General features: G+C 42.9%; 1 protein-coding gene across 1 annotated transcript in view; it reads right to left on the bottom strand.

Annotated features, from left to right (window-relative positions):
• LOC124787905 (choline transporter-like protein 1) overlaps window positions 1-16,490 on the bottom strand; it is a 490,856-nt gene extending 474,366 nt beyond the window's left edge. Inside the window, exon 1 of the mRNA XM_047254885.1 lies at window positions 16,404-16,490. The gene's annotated coding sequence lies outside the window, so the exon portion shown is untranslated. The remainder of the gene's footprint in view (window positions 1-16,403) is intronic.
• Window positions 16,491-27,414: the final 10,924 nt, after the last annotated feature.

Genomic DNA, 27,414 nt, shown 5'->3' with positions numbered 1-27,414 from the left:
CGATATTAGCAGGTAGCCGATGCCTTCTGTCCACACATTGTATAATGTCAAGTGTATGAAATGTTTTAATGTAATACGTTTGTACTGTGCAGAGTGAGAAATGTTTTACAAAAGTGAAGCGTAAATTATGCAGCGCAATAAATACTGCAGCATGGCAAAAACTGCCAATTGCGTATGTGAATCGGAGTCTTTCGACGTCAACCGCTGCCAGCAGGGAGGGAAGAAGCAGAATATGTAAAGAAACACCAATAGCCATGGAAGATTCTTTATGAATAAAAGCGAAACGCGTCTGGTTTAATTCTCTTTAATTAAACTGCAGTCAGGTCAAGAAGGACAACCAATAGCTACTGGCTTAAGGTAATATTTTGCTTACATCACTGCTCAATGCATCTCTCTAATGTAACATCCAAGATATTCGAATTCAGAGATCTTCAGCATTTGAAAAGCATTCGAGCAGTGGTACAAGGTAGTTATAATTAAACTTTCGGTACTTGAGAGGGCCTTTTCGGAAACTTTTGTAAGGACATGCGACTGAGAAATAACGGATAATTTGTTTAAAAAAAGGAAAAACCACACTTTAATTTTCACATGAGAGGGTAAGATTTGTTAGTTCCGTGCCATGTTATCTCCCAGGTTACAAACGTTGCTCGGTGTGACGACCATGTGCATCCACGACAGCCTTAGAACCGCGCTAGAGGTATCGTTTCCCAACTGTTCGGAGCACGTTTCGAACAGTACATCGCACAATGTTCAGCTGTCGTGACACAGCTGTTGCACTGCATGAAGATCGCATTTTGGATCTAGTATCCTCATCCACGCCAACAATAACTCCTTCAACGAGTTTTAGCGCAATTGGACGTCAGCCTCTCTCAGGAGCAATTTGAAAATTACCAGTTAATTAGAACTTGAGAGTCATGTTCAACCCCAGTGCGGAAAGAATACTTCCCTGTAGTCATTTAATGCATCAATACTCCAAAGAGCAGCAGCGCTATTAAAACAGTTTTACGAATAAAGCCCTGTTCACCTTGCCCGAACCCAAATTGATAGTCTGTAATTGTAATGTATACTGGTGTTTGTGTTTCAACCATATGAAGTCGTACCAATACCGACGCCTAACGAAAAGTCATGACACTAACACTGCGAACACATCAAATCCTGCAGTGCACAGTCTGAACACCACTCCCATATAGTTTGGTATCCACACGGTAAATTGTATCCCGTCTACAATGGCTCAAGTAGCGAAAGTTTAATTATAACCATCCCTTACATGGCAGAGGACGGTGGATGGGAAAGCTATGAGAACTGGCAAGGCCTGGTCGGAATTCAGGGTGATGATCAAAGACAAAGGTAGATGACGAATTCTCGTGGAAGCACTACTACCCCAATGGGGTCATAAAATTGAGTACAGTTGGGCCTCAAGCCGTCCTAGCGTTCACCAGCAGCTATTGTCGGCTTTATTCGGCTCGTAAACCACACCGTTTATTTACGAAAATGGACGCGCATAAGTCAGGTTCCTTTAACTCTGTTAGCGACTGTCGAAGAAGAGCGGAGAAATTGGCGAAGAAGCTTCTGGGCTCGTCGATGGCTTGAACAGCGAACTGCTGGTGGAGGAACACGACATAATGCTGTTCAACGATCTGAGATACATACTTGTAAAGGTTATTCCATAACTCAATCGAGTTTTCATGCATTTTCGGTTTTAAGTTGAATGCAGTTAAGGAATAGCGTCCAGTGTCAGTCTGCGCATGCATAGTATCTATATTCTCGATGTTGCATTGACTACCAACACTCTCAAATAACGTCACGTAGATTTCACGATCGAGATTCGTTTCGTAATTTCATTCGAATGGAAGAGGAGATTTTTTGCAGCTGCTCAACATCATTGAGAAAGATATTTACCGCCACAATACAAACACGAGCCAGTCCATAAACCCAATGATGATGATGAAGTCCCAGACTCCTTCACAGAGCATAGGGGAACGATGCAGGAGACCCGCACCGCCGTACTAGGTAAGGTCCTAGTGGAGGTGGTTTGCCATTGCCTTTTTCCGACCTTAATGGGGATGAATGATGATGATGAAGACGACACAACAACACCCAATCATCTCGAGGCAGGTGAAAATCCCTGACCCCACCGGGAATCGAACCCGGGACCCCGTGCTCGGGAAAAGAGAACGCTACCGCGAGACAAGCGGCGGACAACCCAATGATAGGTATATATACTTTACAGAAAGTTTCATAATAGCATAAGCTTCCGGAGTGTAACTTATGTTTACTTTCGGACGTAGACTGGCAGTCACGGTAAGAGTTTTGACCACTGGGAGAACATTATTTATAATAAATAACATCGGATTTTGGGATAATCTTCTGTTAAATGATTAAGGGACACTCAGAATCTTTAAGAAAAGAAAAGGTCAAAAAAATTTTAAGGACGTGGACACGAAACTTCCACCCCATTCTTCACAACTTCGAGACCACGACACCATGAGGTGCGCTAATAGCTCCGACATACGAATCGACACTCCGTGTATGATATACGCTGTCTTAATACTGTATCTACAATATTTGATATTTAATATGCAAATTGTGCCAAAAAGAGGCGCTTTTGCTGGATCATCATTGCGCTGTAGCACTGAAACGGTATACTTTCGTCGGACGCAAGTTAAAACACTAAAAACAACCTCAGGCAGCCTTCACTTATTGATATGTAGTTTCCTGTCATTTTATTATAACAAATAGTAGATAAGACGACGCGTTTTCGAGAGATCCTCAATTTACTGATGCTCTGAAACGGCTTATGTTCATACACGTACTCTAGAAGAAGAGAACCCACCAAATACGTTGTTTAACGTCATAGAATATGGCAGCCCCCCCCCCCCCCCCCTGTGTTCTGCTTGTGAGGTACAACGAAGTCACATCTCACTGCCTACGCTCCTCTCCATGAGGCAAAATCTGACATACGAGATTCTCTATACCACGCTCTGCAGTGTAGTGGAACGTGGAATTCCACGCTGCAACGTCACCACCTCCTCGACCACGTGCGTTTTCACGTCCTGCGAGAGGACAGCTTTAGTTCCACGTATGCGACTACGCAGACTTTTCCATTGTATTGTTCGAGTCGTTGAAACGGCAAGCAGAATATACTCGATAGCGATTCATAGTTTTTTGCATGCATTCACCACTTGGGCACTCTACGATCATCTACGCTAGGGGTCAGCAGCGACGATTTCTGGCGTGCGCGCCGTTGGCCTTCCGCTGTGTATAAAAGGGACGCCGGCGTTCACGTTATCTGTGAGTTTCTGTGAAATTAGCTAACAACGTTATTACATGAAGGTGTCGCCCAGGTGGCCGCGGAAATATTGGCTTCAGGTGATTGCATGATCTGGCTGCAGACTAGAGAAGAATTATCATAAGTCACACGTAGACTCAGAAATGGTGTTGGTTTTCCTGTTGGCAGCAAGAATGGTCAGCCCATAACAAGGTCGCGTTTACCTGGTTGGAATGTTCCGCGCAGGCAGTCAGGACGCATGCCCACCCACGTAAGTAAGAAAATAAAAACTATTCTATATTAAACATAAGCCTCCAATTTTCTAAAACTCTCCCATTTTCGTTTAATGCTGATTTATTCTTTGAAAGTTAGCCGAGGAATTTGAAAACTGATACACTTAACAGTAGAAAAGCTTTTAATAAATTGTTTCTTGCGGGGCTTACATACACTGACTAGCCAGGACATTATGACCACCTATCTAACAGCCGGTATGTCCACCTTCTTCACTGATAACAGCGGCGACGCGTAGTTGCATGGAAGCAATGAGGCCTTGGTAGGTCACTGGAGAGGGCTGGCATCACATCTGCACACACAAGTCACGTAAATCCCGTAAATTCGGAGAGGGGAACAATTACCTCTGACGCGACGTTCAATCATATCCCAGATGTGTTCGACCAGGTTCAGATCCAGGGAGTCGGCAGGGCAGTACATCAATTGGAACTCGCCATTGAGTTCCTCGAACCACTCCATCACACTCCTGGCCTTGTGACGTGGTGCATTACATTGTTGAAAATGCCACTGTCGTCGCGAAACACGATCGTCATGAAGGGTTGTACGTGATCTACAACCAGTGTACGATACTCCATGGCCATGGTCCCTTGCGCCATTGGACCTATGAATGCCCACATGAATGTTCCCAAAACATCATGGAGACGCCACCAGCTTGTCTCCGTCCCGCAGTACAGGTGCCAAGGAGCTGTTTCCTTTGAAGACGATGGATTCGCACCCTCCCATCGTCACGATTAAGAAGGTATTGGGATTTATCAGGCCGTGAAAAGCTTAGCCACTGCGCCAACGTCCAGTGACGATTGTCACGTGCCCTTTTCAGTCATGGTTGCCGATGTCGTGATGTTAACTTTGGCACATGCATGGGTCGTCGGCTGCGGAGGCTCATCTTTAGCAGTGTTCGCTGCACTATGAGTTCAGATACACTTGTGCTTTGCCCAGCATTAAAGTCTGACGTTAGTTCCGCCAAAGGTCGCCGGCACTCTTGTTTTATCAGTCTACCCAGCCTACGACGTCCGACATCTGTAATTACGGGTGGCCGCCCAACCCCGCGACGAATGGACGTGATTTCACACCTTGGTTTCACCATGTGTTGAAGACACTCACCACAGGTCTCCTCGAATACCCGACAAGTCGTGCGGTTTCCGAAATGGTCGTGCCGAGCCTCCGGGCCATGACAATCTGTCCTCGGTCAACCACAGATAGATGGCGCGTCTTCTCCATTCTACACAAGGACAGCAGGCTCACTGATACTACAAGCACCGTGTGTGTGTCTAGCAGTCACTCATCGCCAGGTGGCGTTGCTGTCGCCTGGACGGGTTTATATCGACATTAGGTCGGTGGTCGTAATGTTCTGGCTGATCAGTACACGTCGTTGTTCATGCGTCATGCACGCATGTTCAAAGGAACATTGCATCATTCTTCTTAAAAAAACAGGCTGTGCAATATCGTATCCCAATAAGACAGTCTGAACATCATTAGGTAGGTAATGAGAATCTAAACGACGTTTCTCGTTCATACTGAGCATCTTGTGTCGAGCAGGCTTTGTTTAAACTGCTTACCAACTATAAACATCAACAAAATAAATGAAAGTATCTTCCTGACCATTACGGAAATGATATCTCACGACTCTTCAGAGACAAACCTGGTATTCTGGGACACATTTAATCCAATCAGCATATGTCATCCGTCCTCGCTTAATGCGAACGAGTAGCACTACTAAACTTGAAAGAAAACCGATGATGTACAACGATTCCATTTGCTTATCCCATCTTTAATTGTAAAACAACACATGTTCGTATCAAGAGGGTCATAACAACGTGTCTTCAGCATCAAGAGATCGCCGAGTACTGTAAACGGAAATATATTGTGAATTTTACCTTGCTTGCTGCTAATATTAAATTTAAGAAACTTTGGCTTGTATTTGATGAAAACTACTATAAAATTATTTAAATTCAAACTATTCAAGAACAAAAATTGTAGTTCAGGTTTCTTTATGTGAGATGATTGTCACAAATAACCAGATCTTCTGACACCGCATATAAAATACTGAGGTACAATCATACACACTGCTCGACACAAAAAAGTGAAACACACAGAAGTAGGAAACGAAAAGAAACTCTTTGTGATGTTATTTTATGAACAGCAATTTCGATACCGTGACTGCGTTTTACAAATAAAATGTCGCCCCTGTACGGGAGTAACATTAACGGAGTGTACGAGTACAGGTTTGACACGTGGACGTCGACATGTGGAACTTTGTGTCTGGCTGTGAGTCGTGTTAGGATAGTCGAGGTGTTAAGGCAAACGCTCGCTTAAAGAGGGAAATCCGGGTTAGAGTCCCGATCCGGCACGGATCTGCATTGTCGTAGTTCCATAATATAGCTGAAGGTGGTTCATATTCGCAACTGTGATACATTTCATATCTTTCACAGCCTCTGCAGTCGCCACAGTGCCTGTTCATTCGGACATGCATGTATGTCCGAAGGAGCAGTGGGTCGCATTTCTTCACGATATGGGCACTGCAGTTTCGTACTGGAGGAATAGTGCTTCTCCCCAGGTCGCCGCTATAATCGCCGACGATCGTCACCCGAGATACATCTACATATACATGACCGCTCTGTAATTCGCGATAAACTGCCTGGCAGAGGTTTCATCAAACCACCTTGAAGCTATACCTCTACCATTCCACTCTTGAACAGCACGAGGGAAAAACGAACGCTTAAATCTTCACGTGTGCGCTCTGATTTCTCTCGTTTTATGACAATGACTGTCTCCTTACGTAGGCGGGCGGCAACAAAGTATTTTCGCATTCTGAGGAAAAGTTGCCGATTTAAATTTCGTGAAAAGGTCCTGTTGAACGAAAATCGCCTTTGTTTTAATGGTTGCCTCCCACCTCGCGTGCCATATTTGTGACACTCTCACTCCTATTTCGAGATAATACAAAACGCGCTGCCCTCAGTTGAATTTGTGCGATATCCTCTGTCAATTCTATCTGATGCGGCCTCCATACCGCGCAGCAGTACTCCAGAAGAGGACGGGCAAGGCAGACCTGTTGCATCTTCTAAGCTTTCTGTCAGTAGATCGCAGTCTTTGGTTCGCTTTCCCCACAACATTACCTATGTGATCGTACCAATTTACGAGGCGTGTTTTTTAAGTAAGTACCGTTTTGAAATTAAAAGACGTGCTAAGATATCTCAATAATTATATTTTTACATGAAAGCCTGTACCTTAATCTACTTTTCTACATAATTTCCGTCAATATTGAGGCACTTGTCATTACGTTGTACCAGTTTTTGAATACCCTCCTCATAGAAGTCTGCCGCCTGACTTGTTAACCACTGCATCACCACTGTTTTGACTTCGTCATCGTTTTGAAGACGCTAACCGCCCAGGTGTTTCTTTAAGTGCAGGAACAGATGGTAGTCACTGGGCGCAAGATCGGGGCTGTACGGAAGATGATCTAGAGTTTCCCATCGAAAAGATGTGATGAGATCTTCGGTCTGATTCGCCACATGCGGACGGGCATTGTCTTGCAACAAAACGATGCGCTTGCTCAACTTCCATGGACTGTTTCTTTGATTCTGGTGTGACGTAGGCCACCCATGTTTCATCGCCCGTAACAATTTGGCTTAAGAAATCATCACCGTCGTTGTCGTACCGCTCAAGGAAAGTCAGTGCACTGTCTAAACGTTTGGTTTTGTGCACATCCGTCAACATTTTCGATACCCAGCGTGCACACAATTTTCAGTAATTCAAGTGCTCGGTAACAATGCCATACAAAACACTACGAGAAACATTAGGAAAGTCATCCCGCAAGGAGGAAATTGTAAAGCGTCTGTTTTCTCTCACCTTATTGTCCACTTCCTGCACCAAACTTTCATTAACGACCGAAGGGCGCCCACTCCGTTGTTCATCATGCACATTTGTGCGGCCATCTTTAAATGCTCTCACTCACTTTCTTACCATTTCATCACTCAATGTTTTCTCCGTAAACTGCGCAGATCTCAAAATGAATATCGATCGCTTTTAGGCCTTTAGCACTAAGAAATCTTATAACAGCTCGTACTTCACAGTCGGCGGGACTCACGATTATCGGAGGCACCTTAAACGCTCAGTACACAACGTAAACAAGGAAGAATCAGACTGTAATGGCGTCAGTGCGTAGATTAAGGTACAGGCTTTCATGTAAAAACAAAATTATTGAGGTATCTTAGTACCGTTTTGAAATTTAAAAAAAGACGTGCTAACTTAAAAAACACGCCTCGTAAATTATTCGTATCGTAATCGCTAACTATTTAGCTGAATTTTCATCCTCTAGATCTGCGTCATTTATCGTGTAACTGAAATTTACTGGATTCATTCTAGCACTCGTACGGATGACTTCACAGTTCAGACGCGCAGTTTGTCACTGAACAAGATGCGACGCCCTTCATTCAGCAGTCACGCTTCCGGGACGAGGCACCACTCTGAACACAGCCGCCCGTGCTGTGTTAACGTCAGCACACGCATGTGGCAGCAATTCCGTAGTGCAGTTGCTGTTTCTCCCCTACTAATGGTGCGGGATGGCACAGAATGTTGCAAGAAGTCCATTACTTCTTGTCGGTTGGAAGGTGCAGATGTGAAGGGTTTATGATGTGCCTGGCGCAAAATAAAGCGATCCGCCTTTGTGATGCTCAGACGTGGGCGACCACAACCCTGACGAAAAGTATGCCTGCCCTCTTGTTCCTACGCGATGCAAAATCGAACAAATGTCACATCCGAACGTCCCACAAATCTGCACGATTCGATCAGCTGGTCAAACATAGATCCACAATGTGGCCCCTTTCCAGATCTGTAAGGTGCTGATGACGCTGTTTCACACGAGTGCGCGGCGCCTCTGTGTCATTACAGTGATCACCCAACATCTGACGGTCTTCACGCCCCATATATATCCTAGAAAGTTTGGTACACTCCGATTAAAATTACGTCGTGATTCCGCCGGCCGCGGTGGCCGAGAGGTTCTGGGCGCTTCAGTCCGGAACCGCGTAACTGCTACGGTCGCAGGTTCGAATCCTGCCTCGGGCACGGATGTGTGTGGTGTCCTTAGGTTAGTTAGGTTTAAGTAGTTCTAAGTCTAGGGGACTGATGACCTCAGATGTTAAGTTCCATAGTGCTCAGAGCCATTTTTGAACTTCGTGATTCCAGAATGAGATTATCACTCTGCAGCGGAGTGTGCGCTGATACGAAACTTCCTGGCAGATTAAAACTGTGTGCCGGACCGAGACTCGAACTCGGGACCCAGTTCGAATCTCGGTCCGGCACACAGTTTTAATCTGCCAGGAAGTTTCTTACTTCGTGATTGACGTTTCAGCGAGGCGAGTGGTAGGGGCTAACGAAAATCCAATTTTAATCGGAGTATAACATTAGACAAGAACAACACTAACTGTAGTGCTCGCTCTACTTGTCACAGATAATTGCAGTTTTAATTATTTATGAAGGCGTGGTATCAAGTAAAGCCTCTGAGTTTTTTATGTAAACTCAAGCGTTTTAAATAAAACAAATGTTCTACATCTTTATTTTTCATGTCCACGTATTTGCAGCCCTCTGCCTCTTGAGAGTTCCGGATTGTAGGGTGTAACATGGCGGTGCGTAACGTAACCATGTCGGTGCGTGAGAAACAGCGTCCTATAATGGAATTTCAAATTTGAAGAGCTCGTCCACACACGGAGCACCCTGTGCTTCAACATGACAATGCCAGACTACACACGAGTGTTGCAACATCTGCACAATCTGATGCTGTGGCCTCACTGTCACCGATCTTTTTCATAAACTCCCGACTTGGCCGCAGCTGATTTTCATTTGTTTCCAAAACTTAAAGAACGCCTTCGAGGACTTCACTTTTGTAGTGATGAAGCGATGCAAGCAGAGGTGAGGTTGTGGCATCGTCAAGAAAGACATTCTACAGCGACGGTATCAACAAACTGGTCAGTCGTCGGGAGAAGTGCGTGCATCCCCAGGGTGACTATGTAGAGAAATAGATATGTAGACATGAAGAATAAAGATGTAGAATGTTAATAAAGTTTGCATTATTTAAAAAGCTTTAAGAGTTTTCACATAAAAAATTTGGAGGAATTACTTTTCAGCACGTCATCGTACATATTCGGCATTGGTGTTTGCGTGTACGACTTTACATTGACAGTTGACTATGTCTTGTGGGTGCTCCACATTTTTGGCCAGGCCTGACATCAAGAGGCTGAATGCACCCCGAAAAATGGCAACAGCGGATGGTGGCCCGGATGGTCACCCATCCAAGTGCCGCCCACGTCCGACAGCGCTTTACGTCGGTGATCTGGCGGGAACCGGTGTTTTGAGATAGCTCCACGCAAAACAACGAGTGCAAGCCCCTTCCATGAAAAACACGACCACACCATAACACCACCGCCTCAGAATTTTACTGTTGGCACTACATACGCTGGCAGATGTCGTTTACCGGGCATTCTCCATACCCACACCCTGCCATCGGATCGCCACATTGGTTACCGTGATTCGTCACTCCACACAACGTTTTTCCACTGTTCAATCGTCCAGTGTTTATGCTCCTTACACCAAGCGAGGCGTCGTTTGGTATTTACCGGTGTGATTTATGAGCAGGCTCTCGACCATGAAATCCAATTTTTCTCACCCCCGCCTAACTGCTATAGTACTTGCAGTGGATCCCGATGCAGTTTGGAATTCCTGTGTAATTGTCTGGATAGACGTCTGCCTATTACACATTACGACCCTCTTCAAATGTCGGCGCTGTCCGAGTCAACAGACGAGGTCGGCTTGTACGCTTTTGTGCTGTACGTGTCCCTTCACGTTTCCACTTCACTGTCACATCTGAAACGAAACAGTGGACCTAGAGTTGTTTAGGAGTGTGGAAATCTCACGTACAGACGTATGACACAAGTGACACCCAGTCACCTGACCACGTTCCAAGTCCGTGAATTCCACAGAGTGCCCCATTCTGCTCTCTCACGTTGTCTAATTACTACTGAAGTCGCTGATATGGAGTACCTGGCAGTAGGTGGCAGCACAATTCACCTAATATCGAAATCTTATGTTTTTTTTGCGGGTGTCCGGATACTTTTGATCACATAGTGTAATTTTATATTATGTTTCAAAAGCCTTCGTGCAATTTCGCTATATTGTACCTTCTACTTAAATGAAATGGATGGCATCTTTTTGAAACACCCTACCCTTTACCATCACTTTTTACATTAGCTGCCGAGTCCAAATCATGTCGAAATTCCTGTACGATACACAAGAGCTTCAGGATTTCCATAACACAGGTTGATTCTATGAATTCAAATTAGCGTTTATTGAGTCATATTTTCTAGCGAAAACTGTATTAAAAAAAAAAACAGTTACAAGGTGATGACTAGAAAATTTCCATCTCAGTGAGAAAGCACACTTAAACTAAAATCATCTGAATCAGTGCAGAAGCCGATGCCCTTTAGATACCCATTTACAACTTTCCTAATATTCGGTTGTTACTATTGGACAACAGTGAGTTTCCTCACTGGATTCCCTCTATACTGAAACAAGGATAGCACAACGAGTACATTAAGAGAATGACAGTCCCTCCCTCCCCCTACCCTGAGTGTGCAAGCGTCTATCAATCCTGCTTTTATTGCTTTAGGCCTATGAAATTGCAAACGTTTTGTACTATTCTATCGTTAGTCAGACGGCATCCGTTTCAGCCTCACAATCTCGGCGTATGGAGAAGGGAAGCGGTGAGTCGTACAGAATAAATCAAAACAAGCAGGTACAGAAAAATTTCCGCAAATACACTGAAGAGCCAAAGACACTGGTACACCTGCCCAATATGTGGAGCCCCGCGAGCACGTAGAAGTACCGCAACACGTGGACTCGACTAATATCTAAAGTAGTACTGGAGGAAATTGCCACCATGAATTCTGCAGAGCTGTCCATAAATCCTAAGAGTACGAGGAGGTGAAGATCTCTTCTGGATAGCACGTCGCAAAGCATCCGAGATATGCTCCATAATGTTCATGTCTGGCCAGCGGAAGTGTTTAAACGCAGAAGAGTGTTCCCGGAACCACTGTAGCAATTCTGGACGTGTGGGGTGTCGCCTTGTCCTACTGGAATTACTAAAATCCGTCGGAATGCACAATGGGTATGAATGGAGGCAGGTGATCAGACAGGATGCTTACGTTCGTGTCACCTGTCAGAGTCGTATCTAGACGTATCAGGGGTCCCATATCACCCCAATTGCACACACCCCACACCATTACAAAGCCTCCACCAGCTTGAACAGTCTCCTGCCGACATGCGGGGTCCATGGATTCATGAGGTTGTCTCCATACCCGTACATGTCCATCCGCTCGATAAAGTCTGAAACGATACTCGTCCGACTATGCAACATGTTTCCAATCATCAACAGTCCAGTGTCGGTGTTGACAGGCCCAGACGAGGCTTAAAGCTTTGTATCGTGCAGTCATAAAGGGTACACGAGTGGACCTTCGGCTCCAACAGCCCATACCGATGATGTTTCGTTGAATGGTTCACACGCTGACATTTGATGGCTCAGGATTGAAATCTGCAGCAATTTGCGTAAGGGTTGCACTTCTGTCACGTTGAACGATTCTCTTTAGTCATTGTTGGTCTCGATCTTGCAGGATCTTTTTCCTGCAGCAGCGACGTCGGAGGTTTGATGTTTTATCGGATTCCTGACATTCATGGTACACTCGTGAAATGGTCGTACGGGGAAATCCGCACTTCATCGCTACCTCGCAGATGATGTGCCCCATCATTCGTGCGCCGACTATAACACCACGTTCAAACTCACTTAAGTCTTGAAAATGGTTCAAATGGCTCTGAGCACTATGGGACTTAACATCAGTCCCCTAGAACTTAGAACTACTTAAACCTAACCAACCTAAGAACATCACACACTTCCATGCCCGAGGCAGGATTCGAACCTGCGACCGCAGCGGTCGCGCGGTTCCAGACTGTAGCGCCCAGAACCGCTCGGCCACATCGGCCGGCACTTAAGTCTTGACAATCTGCCACTGTAGCAGCAGTAACCGATATAACTGCGCCAGACACTTGTTGCCTTTGATAGGAGTTGCCGACTGCAACGGCGTATTCTGCCTGTTTACATATCTCTGTATTTGAATACGCTTTCCTATACCAGTTTCTTTGGCGCTTCAGTGTAGTATTTCGTACTACCTAGCCTTAAGTGTCGGCGCGAATTACTTGTAGGCATATTATGAACGAAAGCTCCTAGTTGATTCATGGCCATACAAGCAAGCCTGCCAGCGAAGACAGAGGGCTCCTTTCAGTCTGCGGGTGTTGCGTTTTAGCTGCATGTCTGCTTTACACAGACTGAACTGCAAATGATGTGAAGATGGACACGACACTCGACTGACGTCCTGAGCTAGGTGGAGCGGCGGTTAAGATACCGGATGCGCATTCTGCAGGAGTAGACGTCAAGCCCCCATCCGCCATCCTGATACAGGTTTTCTATGACTTCGGTAACAACTTCGGGCGTATTATGTCCGAAATGGGACTTGGCATTTACAGGGTATTTATAAATTGGCACATATAGAAATACGGTAGTGACGCCAAATCATTACTAAAGAGTCATTGAACATCTGTTAGGATATTTTTTCCCCCTCCCGTAGGCGACGATGTGGAACGCTAACAGGTGACTACTGGAAATGAAGAATTACCGCTCAACCTTCCTCTATATAGTGGCTTCTGGTTCGCAGTAGTTAACAAAGGAAACCGGTTGTCACGCGAAGCTATAATATTTTGTAACAATAAAGTTATATCAGGAATGTTGTCCCATGTTTCTGATCAATTACAAGCAGCAATAATTCACGCTGAGATGAAAGGAAAGAATGGTAAAAAAAATGAAAGGACAGGCAGTTTGTCACAAAATTACAAACATTTTGATAGGTTTAGTGCCCAGCACGAAACTTAGAATCAGTATGGTGCCGAGAGAGGCATTTTAAATATGCATTTTTAGTTCGCTGCTGAAGAAAACTGTTTTCAGCACCAAAGTATCCATGTAATTTCTGTATTTGGAAAAACACAACCACAATTCGTGTTTTCTTTCCAATTTTACTGGAAACCGCTGTGACTCGTTTCGAAATCTGGTTTCAGGACGTGCTTCAACGGGGTTTATTGCGTCAATATTTGTGACAGGCAGCAGATACGCATGGTTACAATTACGTAAAATTATTATATCTGATTACAATAAATAACTAAAGCAAAAAATATGGCGTGTATAGGCCCACCAAATCAATTCAATAATATGTGACAAATGTACACATTCAGTCTTTTAGTAAATTAATCCTTGTGCTGAAGATCATTGGAATAAGAAGTCGCAGACTTTGTAACTAATAATGGTGTTACTTAGTAAAATAACACTATTATTGGTTAGAAACTCTAGGACATTTTATTCTGATGTGCTTCAGTACAAGGATTAAATTAGTAAAATATTGAACGCATACATTTCTCACATACTGTCGAATTGATTTGCTTTGGACACCCATATGCGCTATATTTTTTCTTTTATTTACTTAACCTGATCAGATACAATAATTACTGATTTTTAATGTTTTATGTTGTTCCTTTCAAACAAGAGATTATACAGAAATACCAAGAAGTTAATGGCTCTGAGCACTATGGGACTTAACTTCTGTGGTCATCAGTCCCCTAGAACTTAGAACTACTCAAACCTAACTAACCTAAGGACATCACTCACATCCATGCCCGAGGCAGGATTCGAACCTGCGACCGTAGCAGTCGCACGGTTCCGGACTGAGCGCCTTAACCGCGAGGCCACCGCGGCCGGCACCAGGAAGTTGCTGCTCCACTTAGAGAAAGGTTTATTTGAAATTCCACAATATCTTAAGACAGGAGATACTTGGTTGCATTGTGTGATTTTAATAAGAAACTGAGAAAGCCTCGTCGTTTGGAGGTAGGCTCCTAACAGAACACAAGGGCGACTAGTATCCTCAGGCTAGACAGACGGGTCGGAAGAAAAGGTTGGGACAGAAGTAGTTCTGTCTAGCACCGTAAAACAAGTAATGGAAAAAAAATGAGAACATGATCCTTTGTAATCACAGCCACTGACACACAAGAAAAGGTTATGGGAACTATGAGGACATGCTGCAGAGTAATGTCACCGAATTTTTTATCTGACAATTTTTCACGCTTTTTAAATCAGACACTTTATTAACATTCTGCATCTTCATTTTTCACGTCTGTGTATTTATTTCTCAATACGGTGACCTGGTGACGAATACGTTTCTCCCAGCGAGAGATCAGTTTATTGATACCGTAGTTGTGACTTTGTTGTCTGAGCCACAACCTCACCTCTGCTTGCGCCGCTTCGTAACTGTCAAAGTGGTGTTCTTTAAGTTCTGGAGACAGGAAAATCGGATGGGGAAAGTTGGGACTGTGTGGAAGATGATCGACGACAGAGAACCCAAGGCGTCGGATTGTTGCAGGTGTCGCAGCGCTTGTGTGTGGTCTGTCGTTGTGTTGTGGACGAATTCTTCTGCGGTTAGAAACTCGATTACAGCACGCTGTTTCTTGTGCACTGTGTTAGTTACGCTACACACTGCCATGTTTCGCTCTACAGTTCTAGCGGCACAGGGTTGCAAATATGCATACATGAAGAATAAAGATGTATAATGTTTATAACATTTTTTGATTTAAAAAGCTTTAAGAGTTTCACAAAAAAATGGGGGGGGTTTACTTGTCAGCACGCCCTCATATTAGAAACAGTCATTTATCCAAGACCGAATGGGAGCGCTACAGTTTAACGTGGATACCGAATGGCGCTACGGTATCGGAAATTATAATTCATGTTCCATGATGATCGTCTGGGAGCGGAGGCCTCTTGAGTACTACGTGAAGTCTCATGGTCCTCCGAATATTTTTAGCGGCGAACGTCAAAGTAATGCAAGGAGAGGCAGCATAGCTGGTAATCGTATTTCGCAGTTTACTGGAGAAAATTAGAACGATATTGAACGGCATATAACTGGCAGACCAAGAAAAATAATTATTTTGTAGGAATTTGAGTGAAATACTTTTGCAGAGAATGTAAAGAAAATAAACGACGAATTCGTGGTGTTTGTGAGGTAGAATGGAGTCAGCTGCAGGAGGAACATGGTTGTCGGAAAGATCGTATCCAAGACGTGAGAATGGTGAGGTGTAGTTTTGAGATCACACGACAGTTGCCTCGGAGTAGACTTATTAGTAGTCAGTATCCATAACAGTTTTTATTTCTCTTCAAAGTGATACTAAATCGATACAGGTGTACCTGGCGGGGCAGAATGCGAGATTCGATTTGCGAAAATTTTTCTTTTCTGAGATGGATAGGTACGTCCTTAGTAGTCAACTGGCAGATTTAGAAGACGCTCTTCACTGACTTCGCTGGGTATCCATCTCATTATTTAACTTCTTAGTTCCCTAAGAATACTTAACGAAATAAGTAGTTTACAGCGCGACATTTAAACAACGTCCAGTCAAAACACGATGCAATACTATTTTTTTCTGAGATGATGCGTGTAAAGCAGAAGATTTCTTAGGTTAACGAATCCACGTAAATGCTTTCCCACGTGGAGAATACTGTAGTACTTCTCGCATCCGATAAACAGAAGTCGGTATCACACTGAGTGACAAGACGTTCTCCGGAAAGACGCACTCTGAAGGATGAGTGGCATTGTTGTGACACCGTTTCAGAGTGTTCAGTCGGCGCTGCCGGACGTGCTACAGGATGAAGAACCGAGAACGGAAGCGTGAGGCTATTTGCGGCGAGCACGCGGACGCGGGAGGAGCTCCCTACCTGTTGGCTGCCGCAGTGGACACGCTTCGCATACGCCGCGGCGGACGGCTTGCCGTAACTCCCTCTCCCTCCTTCCGCGACGACAGTCGGCCGCGCACTGACCAGAGCCACCTCAGCGCTCTGCGGAAACCGACGGGAGCGCCGCGCGGCCTTCGGCGGACAGTTGCAGCTCGCGGCCACGCCCCCCAGCTGCAGGCTGCCGCAAGCGGCGCCTGTCCTTCCGCGTAAACAACCCCTCCCTGTCCCCACTCCCCCGCATTGCTACCGGTATTGTACAAGACACATCCGTTTAGTCTCGATTTGCTCGCAAAGTGCACAGTACAGATCACTTCAGAATTAAAAAAGCTATTAAAAACTGCCCCAATCAGTGTAGTTAATACTCAGCGGTACACTAATAAGAAGTACAGTATAACACCCCAACGACCCCTTAAAGTCAATTAAGACAAAATATCATAATATGAAGTAGGGAAGCGTTATCTTGGCAAATACGACATCTTTGCCGATAAGCTAACACCAAGAAGTTTTGATAACAAAATGGTTCAAATGGCTCTGAGCACTATGGGACTCAACTGCTGTGGTCATAAGTCCCCTAGAACTTAGAACTACTTAAACCTAACTAACCTAAAGACATCACTCACATCCATGCCCGAGGCAGGATTCGAACCTGCGACCGTAGCGGTCGCGCGGTTCCAGACTGTAGCGCCCAGAACCGTTCGGCCACTCCGGCCGGCTTTTGATAACAACAACATTATACATCACAGAGTTTTTGTTATGGAAAGAGGAGGAAGAAACCTCAGATTTAATTAATGGGCAAATATCCAAGTGATAATTGCAAATAATATCTTGAAAGCTAAGTCCAAGGTGATGTTAGTCAGAGATAACTTTAATGTGGAAGAGAGTTGTAAGCGCAACGAAGAAATTCAATGCGCCTACAATACTCTTTCACAGAAGTCGCTTGCTGGCTCTCATGCTGTAAAGACGTGCGAGAACAATTCTTGTCTTACTTATTTAGAGTACGGAACGCGACGAGATTGTTTTGCGTTCAGAAGTGTTTCTTGCGTGACGTGATTCACGAACTTTGGAAACTGATTTTCTAAGCAGAGATAGGATCTGATAGGCGCGTTTAACCGTTCATAACGGGTTAATTGAACTTTATTGACGAAACTAGTGAATACTGGACTTGACTTTCAAATAGTTGGAACTAAAATAAAAGTGGATAGTATATCAAAGGACTACACTCAATTAGTCTCGAGTAGGACACAATTACACGACTTCACGAAGATAATACAATTACGCTGAAGAGTCAAGTTGTCGTAATCGTCAAGAAACTTAATTTTAATAGAACTGACTTTACCAACTATTTGCGTGTGCGTGTGGTGCGAAAGTTGTAAAGTATTTAGTGGCCAAGGAACAATAAACTGTTCGTTCCAAGTGAAATATCAAGCGTGGACTACATTATTGATTTAATCAATGATAGTTAACCAACGACTGCTCAGCTGGGACAATTTAATCTGAATATCAAAATACCTACTTCATTAATTGAAAAGAGAACTTTTGAACATTTTTTTTAACATTACGGCATAGGTTCACTCAAACATGATCAAAGAGTATCTGTGGATCTTGCTTCATACAGGTTCAACAACTCCATAGCAACGAGCCAACATCGTACGAGAAGACTGATAATTACAATGTTTCTCGCAATTGGTGGTGTGTACGATGCGGATGAGATAAGATTTAACAACTACTACATATCCGGGCAATGAATCATTCAATCTTAAATCAGAAGAAGCCTCCATCGTACGAGTTCGCATTTCTGTCTCCCGTTCACCAACGTGAACCTACGTCATGGCGCATCGTGTCTCAACTGCACTGCGAGAGCTGTGGCAGTAGCAGCTCTACGGCGTCGACAATATCAGCACGCGGTTGGAGTGCGGGGACGCCACGACAGACAACGTAAAAAGAGTTCATTTATTTCTATCGCTGCGCGAGCGCAGTGAATCGGAAACTGGGACATGCGATATCAGTACAAAAACTGTACGCTCAGTTTTTTGATCAAATGTTGGGCGGAGCGAAAACAAGACTCCGTAGAAATTTCACAATGGATTTTTGTCTGAATTTTCACAGTTAAGCGTTAAATTGACCAACATAGAGTCTAGTTTTGCTTGAAACTAATCAGCGTAGTTATGAAAATCTTAATAAGTGATTTGTGGGAAAAGTGAAATCTTTCACGAACAACTGCCGCGTCAAAAAGTTCATCTCTTCAAGGCCTAGTTATTTTGTGCACGGAACTTACATTCGTGTAGAAACTGTGTAATTCATTTTTTCGTGTTGAATATCAAATTACAGCGTAAGCTGAAACCTCTCTGATTTCTCTTGATCCGAAAATCCTGTCACCTCCTCCTCCCCCACCTCTCTTGGTCATGATATATATTTATACTCCACAAGTCTTTTCTTTCTTATCAGATGGCGGACGTAAGTACCTACATTGGAAGAACGTGTCCTGGCGAGTGCATGGGCACACCCGGGGGAAACAGTGAGAGATGTACAACGGAATTTTGCGGCACGATTCCATAAGAAGCTCCACCAAAGCGAACGATAATTCGATGGCAACAGAAACTCTTCAGAACCGCATTCATTACGGATGGAAAGAGGACAGGTCGACGACAGCAAACATATGCAGCAGTGACGGATTCTGTGGCCAAATCTCTCATAAGATCATTGTGGAAACGATCTGCTGAACTTGGAATTCTAAAAACGACTATGCTGACACACACGAAAAAAGATCAGGAATTAAAATCTTTTAGGCCAACATTCGTAAATGAGTTGAGTGATGGGGACATGCGGCGAAGACATGAAACTTGTTCAAAATTGCTCGATTTGTTTGTGACGCTCCCACAGCGGGGAAAAGTTTTCTACTCAGACGAATGCGCAGTTTATCGATCTTTTCGGAATATGGTTATTTTTTCTGGAGCAGGGAAAACCTATATTATTATGAAACGTTAGAGAATAGTTCATCCCATGTTCGTCATCTGGGCTGCAGTGTACAGTAAGCACCTAACAGGGCTGTAAGTTTTTGACGGTGCAGTGAATCGACATTCGTACTTGTGAACGTGGCGTGAATAGTTTAGTCCAGAGCTGCTGAGACTGTGCGTTCTTGATGACAGTTGGCTTAGACAAGATGAAAGTCATGTCCACTACGCTCTCCGAGTTCGAGAATTCTTGAATTAGGAGTCACTCCAGAGGTGAATAGGGAGAGGATCAGTGCATCTGCCAGAGCCGATCGAGTGGCCTCCAGATGTGACACCATGCGACAATTCTCTGTGAGGAATAATAAAACAGCAAGTCGCGAAACGACCTGCGCTTCAGAAAATTTCACACAGGACCTGGCGTGCATCATTTTGTGCCACGTCAATGATGGTGCCCACAATGATGTTCTGGAGGACGAAACAAGCTGGAACGTAATGTATCAACGTTTGTCACACATCTGCTACGACATGCTCGAAATAAATAAATAAATAAATAAATATCGCGATCAAAAAGAGGGATGTGACAGGACTTTCGGACGAGACAGTATATAGACTACTCTTAATGATAACAGAATACAGATCGATATTTAAATATAGAATATTTCATGCTTTTTGAACAAAGCTTGAAAATTAAATAAAAACTGAAAAAACGGCCAAATGTGTTGAGAAAGGATTTGTCTAAAAGTAAGAAATGAAATGTAGGGTAAACCTACCTAACTCTCTGACATACTTTATTTCATGGTAGTAGATACTCTCTTTGTCCTTTAAGTAAGGTAGGCCTTCAGCGCATAGTTCCAATCGTGCTTAACAAATGGCAGGAATGTCCTCACATGGGAAAGACATTCTGGGCGGAATAAACGCTGTGTGCGAAACACGTAGTTCATTGTTTGCCGTATGGAGGGAAACATGTCGTTTGCCACACTGTTCCTGCAATAGAAATTCATTAAGGTAAGTTGTTCAAGTAATTAGCCGGACACTTACATGTAGTTGTATTACCAATGGCACATATTTATAATATTAGTCATCGTAGTTGGATTTAAATGCCTTATTACTGAATCATTCGCTTAGAGAAACGACAACAACTCCTTAAGTTTTTTGTCCATTTCAACAACAAGGGCTCAATTTCTAAGCAAATTCGGGAAGAAAGACATTCCAAAAATGGGTTACGTGAGCAAGAGAAGACAATCAATGAAGAATTGAAGACGATTCTATTCGGCTGATGACTTTTGCGGAGCATTTCAAAAGGTTTTGGAAGAAAAGTGGTCGATATACAAGGCTGCCAAACATTTCTCCATTCCATGGAGTATTTTAAAATAATATGTAGATGGTAATGGTGGTGGCAAAGACAATGGGACCATTGACAAAATGGGTAGACTGTTTACACTTACGAGTGGTCTGGAAGTTAAATTTGTTAATTTCATAATGAAAATGTAGGAAATAGGCTCGCATGAACCATAACAGAATAATCCATTAATGAGTGAAATTGGTGTCTAAGGGGAAACGGAAGTCAAAGAACAATAGAAATGATGATATCTGCACCACTTGCAAAAAGAGCTAGAGCTGTGGAAAAAATGAAAGTGTTCGAATTGAGTGTTGTTTTTGTCTGCGATGGTTCCGGGAAAGTTGTCAGCCCATCCGTTCGCCTGATGCTAAAGTATTTGTGTATAATATTTGTGGAAATGTTAATGACAGCGACACTGACGCTGAAAATGAATGAAAAGTGCGTTAAGCGAACTTTAACAATCCAAAAGAAAATTATCACGGAATTAAGCACATTATCATGAAATTAAGTACATAGTGTAACAGAATTAGGTATGCTATAAAGAATTTAGGTAGCATACCCACTTTGTTGACTGCATTTTGTAGCTTCAACAGTTTTTCATTTTTTAATGTTCTTTGTCATGGGTTATTAGAGCAATGTATTGGTCTCTTACAAGTAAAATACACAATTTCTACATTGAATATTTGTTTTGCTTTCTCATTTACAATCTTTAATATAAAGTTCACCCTATCAGAGAAACGTTGGACGCATCTGATTTAATGTACTTGATTTGAAGCATCATTCAAAGGCACTTGACACGTTTCTCTAATCTGTTTTTTTTTTTTTTTACTTCTAGACAATTCATTTCAGAAAATATGTGACATTCTTTTTTACAAAATTTTTTTCTTCGTTGAGCTAAGTATTTCAGTTTCATCTGGAGCTGCCTTTGAAACCGCATTATAAATTATCAATCTTATCGCTTCCCTTAATGGCTGTAGCTCTATCATGATCGATAATACTCTACAAAAAAAGAGAAAATGTGTAAAACTATACATTTCTGTACACTGGCCACCAGGCCAGTCAGTAGTTAAAAAAAGTAGTGCACCGCCCATATGTTGGCAACATTTCGGATAACCTCGCAAAAAAATTAAAATCACGCAACTGCAGAACTTAATGTTACAATAATAACAACAAACTGAAATTTTTAATCAATAGTTAAGACAGACTGCAACGCTTGGTGTGTATAAAATCGCTTGTGAGCACTGTGGAAAAGTGTATGTTGGTCAGCCAGGGAGATCTGTAGCAATTACGTTTTAGTGACATGAGAGAAGCTGGTGACTGGGAAAGAAAGATTCAACCTTTGCGGAACATCTCTTAACAGCAGGCTACTCATATGATGTAGCCTATGAAGATTTGCCTACTGTCAAGGAAAGCAGAGATATGAGCCTACTGGAAATACTTGAAATCGTTAAGCACAGGACCCAGAATGGCACCTTTGATTTAAATGACCAAACTCAGTTTCCTTTCTCCCTTCTGTTAAACTAATTTTAAGTTAGACCAATTTTAGATTACAATTTTATTTCATATGTTATTAAAAGTAACGATGTCTACATAAAAGTTTTATTTTTCATTTTTAGTTAAAAGCAACTATTTCTGTGCGACATGGTGTAGAATACATACTCTCTGTATGTCATAATTATTTGTAACTTCTGTATTATATCTCTGTATGTTGCACATCATCTTATCTGTGTTTGCCACACGTAGTTGTCATCTGACGCTGATCTGAGAAGCTGGTAGCCAGTTCGCGACTAAGTAAATGATTCACTGCAGCCGACAGATTCTTCGCGAAAGAATTCAGCAACCGTATTGATATAAAAAAAATTATGTACAGCACTTTACAACATTCTGATGTTTATTTCCGATACAGACACAACGGGTAGCTTATGCAGCTATACAGTTCTGAAAATGACCAGGGAGATCGAAGCTAGTCGTACTGCAAAAAATTGTGCAACTGGGACTGAAAAATAAGCGATCTATAAATTCTTTAAAAAATAAATAAGTTTGCAGAGAATTAGGATTAATGTTATTGTGACGTTTTGCCAAGCAGTAACTGAAAATTCTGTAAATGTTTGCAAAAATATTACGTGGATATGTTTGAGTCGTGACAGATGCCACAGCAAGTAGATAATTCCTATAATGGGGTATAGTGTTTCGTATATTTTTAAATCGACATCTTCCAAACCGGTGGATCGATCATACTGGACATGACGACGCTGTGTCTTGCTCTTGGCCTTCTAGATCTCCTGATACGACACACACCGATTTTCTTGTGAGGTTATGTGTGTATATGCTACCTCCGCCGAAAACAATCCCAAATCTCAAATCGTGCCTTTCTAACGCGCTAGCGTAGACGACTCCATATATGCTTCAGAATATATTGTGAGAAATTGATTTTCGCTTAGGGGAGTCATGTGGAACACCTATAAAGTATGTGACATTATTCTTGGACGTCCTTTTACATTCTTTGTATTATTGTTGTATCGCTACGCATTAAATACCGTAGTTATAGCCTTTCGTAATTGCGATATTCATTCTGAATTGCCCTATATCTATACTACTATACAAAGACAAGACGTTGTTTAAGGCTGTTTCCAAAAATCTCGAGAAGTTCAGCCGGCCGTTGTGACCGAGCGGTTCTAGGCGCTTTAGTCCGGAACCACGCGGCTGCTACGGTCGCAAGTTCGAATCCTGCCTCGAGCATGGATGTGTGTGATGTCCTTATGTTAGTTCGGTTTACGTAGTTCTAAGTCTAGGGGACTGATGACCTCTGATGTTAAGTCCCATAGTGTTTAGAGCCATTCGAGAAGTTCTTGACCGATTTACCGAAATCCTGTTTAACGTTGTTTCCAAAAATATCGAAAGGTTCTTGACCGATTTACTTTAAATTTTTACACGACACTCCAATAAAAATTCAGATGAACATAAGCTATATATTTTTTAAAACGACGATGTAAGGGTTTTCTGTTAAAACCACCTCCGAGAAAAAAAGCGCTGTCTGCACTGTGAAAAGGTGAGGTTTCGTTTTCTTTCTAGCTGCCGATTTTAACTACGTTGGCAGAGCATTTAAATCATAAGACATTGTTTCTCCCATCTATATTGTTCCTCCGTAGGCTATACGTCAGTAGACCTAAACATAATTTGAAACAAAAATTATATATAGAACTATAAGCTGTTTTATTTTCTTTCCTGCTGTCAGTTGTAACGCAAAACTTGTTTATTGGAAAAGTTGTACTCGTACTTGTGGCTTATCGACTTATGGTTAGAGTGTTTCCTTATGGACCCAGTTGCTGGGAGGTCTCTCTCATACCCCCATACCAATGATCTCAACTGATTCAACGAATTCCCCATTTGCAATAATAATAAACAGTGCTCAAGGTCAGTGAGAGAGAGCAAGAGGAGCTTGTAACGCCGGAAATGCATATCCTCCTATTTCCATCTATTGTACTATTATTTTTTTCCTTTTTGTTACCTGAATATATGACATTTCTGTGTCTTTACATATTGTAATTGTTTTACTTATTGTATATATATATTTATGCATTTACGTCGATGTATAATTGGTTTGTTTCGTAAATATTATTTGTATTTTACGCTGGGTCTTGCCTAGGGAAAACTGCTATCGAACGATTACATCGATAGGTCGTGTGCAGAATCAAAGTGTGTAGGATCTTTGGTAGTGTTAACTCTGCCGCGTGAAGCGCGGGCGGAGCAGAGGTAGGAGTCCGGCTGGAGTAGCGAGTGGAGCAGGTGTTGTGTGACGCTCCCGCGAGTTGCCGCGCTTTCGGGGTTTGGCAGCATGTAATTGCGCTCGACTCGCGATGATAGTTTCTGACATGGTGTCGCGGACGGGAAGCATTAGCTGGCGCACATCAAGAGCCGTTTCGCCTGGTGACCGTGTCGAGAAGAAGGCGCGCCAACATCCAGCTTCTGCAACAGCGACGGCCGACAATGAGTGACTGTCGCCACCTCCTCGATCGACGGCTTCAAACCTTCAATCAACCAACAAGGAAGGCTAAAAGCACGTAAAGTTTCAGAACTGTATGGCAGACCTCAGCTTTTCAAATTGTTCCATTTGCCTCGCAAAATTACAGCAACTTAGCATGAACCTTTGTTGCTCATTGTCCCAATTGCATTGCCAAGCAGGGTCCCTTCCTTTTCCGAAATGAACCCGAGTGTCGTTGAAATTCAAACGCCAGCATAATTCCATTTCACTGCTTTAATTTCAAAGTTCAATTTATGCATTAGCTGGCTACAATAGTTAGATTACACAAGCACAAATTAAGAGTGCGAGTTTTGTTACCGTATTTTAGCTTACCTGTGACTGCAGCTCAGCTTGGTACGTACTAAATTTTACTATTGTTAATTGTTCAGAATCGTTTAATTCAAGTTCAAAGTTAAATCTCTTCTTTCTAAATTGCGTAGATTCAAGTAGCTTTAGAAATGATTGTTGAGGTAGTCCAAGACTAACTGTATTTCGATGTGCTTCAGAAAGAAAGCTCACTATTAACTTCAGTCACTAAATTAACTCTCGATTTTCCGGTTTCAGTAATTCTTTTGCTAAATTAAGTGTAGCGAAATTTATTACTTCTGACAAACTTTCAATTTTCACGCTACACGTGGCAACCTTCAGTTGCCACGCTTCTAGTGTTAATTATATGTGTAATAACCTTTCTTTTTCAGTTACTATAGTAATTGTCCTTAGGACTGGCGACCGTGATTTCCCCCAAATCTCAAATATCTAATTACCGCTAGTTGATTGTTAACGTAACGGCCGCACATTTACTTTCTTTATTAACTTTACCCCTTTTCAAAATTAATTTCCACCAGTTTCATTTGCATTTTTCCTTTCATTTAGATGTAACCCTTTCCTCCCTCTTTACCGATAGATTAACTTCGGTGACGATTGCTTTTCCCAAATTTCCATTAGGTACACGCGGTTTAATTTTTCACTGTCATTAAGGTCGATAAGTGAGGGGGGAGGTTACACGTGGCGACCTGGTGACAGGACAATCTTCAGATTTGAGGTTGTTCTGGACACGAATTTTGTATGTTGCAAATCTCGTAACAAAGTACTGGTTACGTACCGGCCGTTACGTCAGCGAGAATAAGTAGTGGGAGTAATCCTAATTATATTTGAGATTTGGCAGTTATATTGAAAATTATTAAAATGAGTGAAGGCAACAATTGCCAAAATTTGGTAGACTTGGATACGGAACAATCGGTCGAACAGTGGGAAACGCGCACCGCGGTACCCATTGTTCAGGGGCAGGCGGCTAGCATGAAAGACGCGACCGCCGAAACGCAACAAAGAGCAGAAATGGAATTCCAAAGTTTAGAAAATGTTTCGGAATCAGAAGTGAAAATCAAATCTGAATCCCTTGATGACGAATATGGGGGGACAATTAAAGAGGAAGCCGCTACGGAAGTAAAACCGGTAGTTTCCGGGAATTTAACTGATTTATTGAATGTTTTGATTAACGAAATCAAGAGTCAATCGGTCAAGCAAGAAGATCAGGCTGCCAAACAAGAAGCTCAGGCTGCCAAGCAAGAAGCTCAGTCTGAAAAATTTGAACGGATGCTAGACAATCAGAACAAAGCTATTAACGTTGTTATCAACAATATTGGAGTTGTTAACACAAAAGTTGATAAAATCAAAGAAGATATTGTTGTAATTAATACCGAAATCGGTAATCTTAAACAGGAAATGATAGGCGTTCAGGCGGAAATTGCGAGCATAAATACTCGTTTTGATTCCGAAATTAGCAGAATCGAGGAAAGTGTAGGAGACGCAGTTGCTCCGATCATCGAGAATAAGGTGACGGAACAAATTCAATTAGTGAGAAAAGAGGATCATCAGAAGGTGGAAACTTTAAAGGCTTTAGTATCCGAAGTAGATACCAAAGTGACGAAGCAGGCTAATACCTGCGAAGAGAAAAAGAGGGAAGTGGAAACGCTTGCGGCAACCACTTGCCAAGTGATTACGAGGGTGTCGGAATTAGAAAGGAAACTTGACGAAAAACAGAGCTTTGTGCCAATCTGTGCACATAGTTCGGAGTTGTTGACGAAAGAGGAGCGGTTCGACCCCTTGAAAAAAGGCGGTATACACCCGACGGATTTCATTAAAAATTGTGAAAGAGTTTTACCCAGATCATGGACTGATGAGAGAAAAATTAATGCGATTATTGATGTGTTGGCTGGTGATGCCAAGCGTTGGGGCTTAAACCTCAACATTACGAACCTGACTTTTGACGAATTTAAAAACTTGTTTCTGGCTGAATACTGGTCAGAGCAAAAACAGCAAAGTGTCTGGCGCGAATTTGTCGTATCGAGGCCTTTCGATGCGAATTCGCGCGGTTCGATGAAGGAGTTTTGTGAGGGCTGGATCCGCAAGTTGGAATATTTGCGTGACCGCCGCTCGGAATCCGAAATAGTCTGGGAACTCTACAAGAAGCTTCCAGATGATACAAAACGATACGTAGGAAGCAATTACAGGACAATCAATGATTTCCTGGAAAGAGTGGAGGACGAGGACAATTGGCGCAATAATCGCGACAGTGGCAGAGGCCGTGGTAACAACAACGGGTACCACAGCAACCACAACAACGATAACCACGGGAATAATGCATACCGCAACCATGGCAGCAATAACAATAATGGTTCGGAC

The sequence above is a fragment of the Schistocerca piceifrons genome, chromosome 3 (genome assembly GCF_021461385.2).
Source record: "Schistocerca piceifrons isolate TAMUIC-IGC-003096 chromosome 3, iqSchPice1.1, whole genome shotgun sequence".
Lineage (NCBI taxonomy): Eukaryota > Metazoa > Arthropoda > Insecta > Orthoptera > Acrididae > Schistocerca > Schistocerca piceifrons.
The sequence above is the reverse complement of the archived record's forward strand: the minus strand, read 5'-3'. Positions and strand labels throughout refer to the sequence as shown.